Here is a 5,000-nt window from a genome sequence, read left to right as displayed (position 1 = left end):
GACCACCATCACATCTCCCTGTCTCCCTTACCGCTGAACAAGATGCATGCTGCTCCACTGGCCCTGCTGCTGTTGTGTCTCCATTTGGCCGAGGGGGTGAGTCGGCCTCCTCTCTCCTTTACGGTCGAAAAAGATGTGCTGCTGGCGCACTGGCCCTGCTGATGTGCTGTCTCCATTTGGCCGAGGTGGTGAGTCGGCCTCCTCTCTCCTTTACGGTCGAAAAAGATGTGCTGCTGGCGCACTGGCCCTGCTGATGTGCTGTCTCCATTTGGCCGAGGTGGTGAGTCGGCCTCCTCTCTCCTTTACGGTCGAAAAAGATGTGCTGCTGGACAGGCCTCGTGCATATGGTACGACAGCTTTTCTCCGTGCCCCTGGTACTCTGCTCAGCAGCACTTTGCTATGTACTTCCTCGTGCATATGGTACGACAGCTTTTCTCCGTGCCCCTGGTACTCTGCTCAGCAGCACTTTGCTATGTACTTCCTCGTGCATATGGTACGACAGCTTTTCTCCGTGCCCCTGGTACTCTGCTCAGCAGCACTTTGCTATGTACTTCCTCGTGCATATGGTACGACAACTTTTCTCCGTGCCCCTGGTACTCTGCTCAGCAGCACTTTGCCACACACACACTCCTCGTGCATATGGTACGACAACTTTTCTCCGTGCCCCTGGTACACTGCTCAGAAACACTTTGCCACACACACACTCCTCGTGCATATGGTACGACAATGTTTCTACATGCCCCTGGTACACTGCTCAGAAACACTTTGCCACACACACACTCCTCGTGCATATGGTACGACAATGTTTCTACATGCCCCTGGTACTCTGCTCAGAAACACTTTGCCACACACACACACTCCTCGTGCATATGGTACGACAGCTTTTCTCCGTGCCCCTGGTACTCTGCTCAGCAGCACTTTGCTATGTACTTCCTCGTGCATATGGTACGACAACTTTTCTCCGTGCCCCTGGTACTCTGCTCAGAAACACTTTGCCACACACACACACTCCTCGTGCATATGGTACGACAATGTTTCTACAAGCCCCTGGTACTCTGCTCAGCAGCACTTTGCTATGTACTTCCTCGTGCATATGGTACGACAACTTTTCTCCGTGCCCCTGGTACTCTGCTCAGAAACACTTTGCCACACACACACACTCCTCGTGCATATGGTACGACAACTTTTCTCCGTGCCCCTGGTACTCTGCTCAGCAGCACTTTGCTATGTACTTCCTCGTGCATATGGTACGACAACTTTTCTCCGTGCCCCTGGTACTCTGCTCAGAAACACTTTGCCACACACACACACTCCTCGTGCATATGGTACGACAACTTTTCTCCGTGCCCCTGGTACTCTGCTCAGCAGCACTTTGCTATGTACTTCCTCGTGCATATGGTACGACAACTTTTCTCCGTGCCCCTGGTACTCTGCTCAGAAACACTTTGCCACACACACACACTCCTCGTGCATATGGTACGACAATGTTTCTACATGCCCCTGGTACTCTGCTCAGCAGCACTTTGCTATGTACTTCCCGTGCATATGGTACGACAGCTTTTCCACAAGCCCCTGGTACACTGCGCAGAAACACTTATGCCACGTCGGCTGTACGCGCTCTCCTCGCTAGCTAGTTGCTGATCTCCCCCACCTCCAGGGGGCCCCGGGGACCACCATCACATCTCCCTGTCTCCCTTACCGCTGAACAAGATGCATGCTGCTCCACTGGCCCTGCTGCTGTTGTGTCTCCATTTGGCCGAGGGGGTGAGTCGGCCTCCTCTCTCCTTTACGGTCGAAAAAGATGTGCTGCTGGCGCACTGGCCCTGCTGATGTGCTGTCTCCATTTGGCCGAGGTGGTGAGTCGGCCTCCTCTCTCCTTTACGGTCGAAAAAGATGTGCTGCTGGCGCACTGGCCCTGCTGATGTGCTGTCTCCATTTGGCCGAGGTGGTGAGTCGGCCTCCTCTCTCCTTTACGGTCGAAAAAGATGTGCTGCTGGACAGGCCTCGTGCATATGGTACGACAGCTTTTCTCCGTGCCCCTGGTACTCTGCTCAGCAGCACTTTGCTATGTACTTCCTCGTGCATATGGTACGACAGCTTTTCTCCGTGCCCCTGGTACTCTGCTCAGCAGCACTTTGCTATGTACTTCCTCGTGCATATGGTACGACAGCTTTTCTCCGTGCCCCTGGTACTCTGCTCAGCAGCACTTTGCTATGTACTTCCTCGTGCATATGGTACGACAACTTTTCTCCGTGCCCCTGGTACTCTGCTCAGCAGCACTTTGCCACACACACACTCCTCGTGCATATGGTACGACAACTTTTCTCCGTGCCCCTGGTACACTGCTCAGAAACACTTTGCCACACACACACTCCTCGTGCATATGGTACGACAATGTTTCTACATGCCCCTGGTACACTGCTCAGAAACACTTTGCCACACACACACTCCTCGTGCATATGGTACGACAATGTTTCTACATGCCCCTGGTACTCTGCTCAGAAACACTTTGCCACACACACACACTCCTCGTGCATATGGTACGACAGCTTTTCTCCGTGCCCCTGGTACTCTGCTCAGCAGCACTTTGCTATGTACTTCCTCGTGCATATGGTACGACAACTTTTCTCCGTGCCCCTGGTACTCTGCTCAGAAACACTTTGCCACACACACACACTCCTCGTGCATATGGTACGACAATGTTTCTACAAGCCCCTGGTACTCTGCTCAGCAGCACTTTGCTATGTACTTCCTCGTGCATATGGTACGACAACTTTTCTCCGTGCCCCTGGTACTCTGCTCAGAAACACTTTGCCACACACACACACTCCTCGTGCATATGGTACGACAACTTTTCTCCGTGCCCCTGGTACTCTGCTCAGCAGCACTTTGCTATGTACTTCCTCGTGCATATGGTACGACAACTTTTCTCCGTGCCCCTGGTACTCTGCTCAGAAACACTTTGCCACACACACACACTCCTCGTGCATATGGTACGACAACTTTTCTCCGTGCCCCTGGTACTCTGCTCAGCAGCACTTTGCTATGTACTTCCTCGTGCATATGGTACGACAACTTTTCTCCGTGCCCCTGGTACTCTGCTCAGAAACACTTTGCCACACACACACACTCCTCGTGCATATGGTACGACAATGTTTCTACATGCCCCTGGTACTCTGCTCAGCAGCACTTTGCTATGTACTTCCCGTGCATATGGTACGACAGCTTTTCCACAAGCCCCTGGTACACTGCGCAGAAACACTTATGCCACGTCGGCTGTACGCGCTCTCCTCGCTAGCTAGTTGCTGATCTCCCCCACCTCCAGGGGGCCCCGGGGACCACCATCACATCTCCCTGTCTCCCTTACCGCTGAACAAGATGCATGCTGCTCCACTGGCCCTGCTGCTGTTGTGTCTCCATTTGGCCGAGGGGGTGAGTCGGCCTCCTCTCTCCTTTACGGTCGAAAAAGATGTGCTGCTGGCGCACTGGCCCTGCTGATGTGCTGTCTCCATTTGGCCGAGGTGGTGAGTCGGCCTCCTCTCTCCTTTACGGTCGAAAAAGATGTGCTGCTGGCGCACTGGCCCTGCTGATGTGCTGTCTCCATTTGGCCGAGGTGGTGAGTCGGCCTCCTCTCTCCTTTACGGTCGAAAAAGATGTGCTGCTGGCGCACTGGCCCTGCTGAATCCCTCTCTCCATTTGGCCGAGGGGGTGAGTCGGCCTCCTCTCTCCTTTACGGTCGAAAAAGATGTGCTGCTGGCGCACTGGCCCTGCTGAGTTCCTCTCTCCATTTGGCCGAGGGGGTGAGTCGGCCTCCCCTCTCCTTTACGGTCGAAAAAGATGTGCTGCTGGCGCACTGGCCCTGCTGAGTTCCTCTCTCCATTTGGCCGAGGGGGTGAGTCGGCCTCCTCTCTCCTTTACGGTCGAAAAAGATGTGCTGCTGGCGCACTGGCCCTGCTGAATCCCTCTCTCCATTTGGCCGAGGGGGTGAGTCGGCCTCCTCTCTCCTTTACGGTCGAAAAAGATGTGCTGCTGGCGCACTGGCCCTGCTGATGTGCTGTCTCCATTTGGCCGAGGTGGTGAGTCGGCCTCCTCTCTCCTTTACGGTCGAAAAAGATGTGCTGCTGGCGCACTGGCCCTGCTGAATCCCTCTCTCCATTTGGCCGAGGGGGTGAGTCGGCCTCCTCTCTCCTTTACGGTCGAAAAAGATGTGCTGCTGGCGCACTGGCCCTGCTGATGTGCTGTCTCCATTTGGCCGAGGTGGTGAGTCGGCCTCCTCTCTCCTTTACGGTCGAAAAAGATGTGCTGCTGGTGCACTGGCCCTGCTGATATTCTCTCTCCATTTGGCCCAGGGAGTGAGTCGGCCTCCTGCCTCCTTTACGGTCGAAAAAGATGTGCTGCTGCTGCTGCTGCTGCTGCTGCTGCTGCTGCTGCACTGGCCCTGCTGCTACCACATAGCCAGCATGGACCTCGACCTCCAGCAGGCCCCGGGGAGGCACATCCTCCCCTGCTCTACTCCCCCAGTAGCTTTCCTTTCCTGCAGTTACCCAGTACCACATAGCCAGCATGGACCTTGACCTCCAGCAGGCCCCGGGGAGGCACATCCTCCCCTGCTCTACTCCCCCAGTAGCTTTCCTTTCCTGCAGTTACCCTGTACCACATATCCAGCATGGACCTTGACCTCCAGCAGGCCCCGGGGAGGCACATCCTCCCCTGCTCTACTCCCCCAGTAGCTTTCCTTTCCTGCAGTTACCCCGTACCACATAGCCAGCATGGACCTTGACCTCCAGCAGGCCCCGGGGAGGCACATCCTCCCCTGCTCTACTCCCCCAGTAGCTTTCCTTTCCTGCAGTTACCCCGTACCACATAGCCAGCATGGACCTCGACCTCCAGCAGGCCCCGGGGAGGCACATCCTCCCCTGCTCTACTCCCCCAGTAGCTTTCCTTTCCTGCAGTTACCCTGTACCACATATCCAGCATGGACCTTGACCTCCAGCAGGCCC

Source organism: Pelmatolapia mariae, unplaced genomic scaffold (assembly GCF_036321145.2).
Source record: "Pelmatolapia mariae isolate MD_Pm_ZW unplaced genomic scaffold, Pm_UMD_F_2 NODE_ptg000294l+_length_77206_cov_1, whole genome shotgun sequence".
Lineage (NCBI taxonomy): Eukaryota > Metazoa > Chordata > Actinopteri > Cichliformes > Cichlidae > Pelmatolapia > Pelmatolapia mariae.
Note: the sequence above shows the minus strand (reverse complement) of the source record.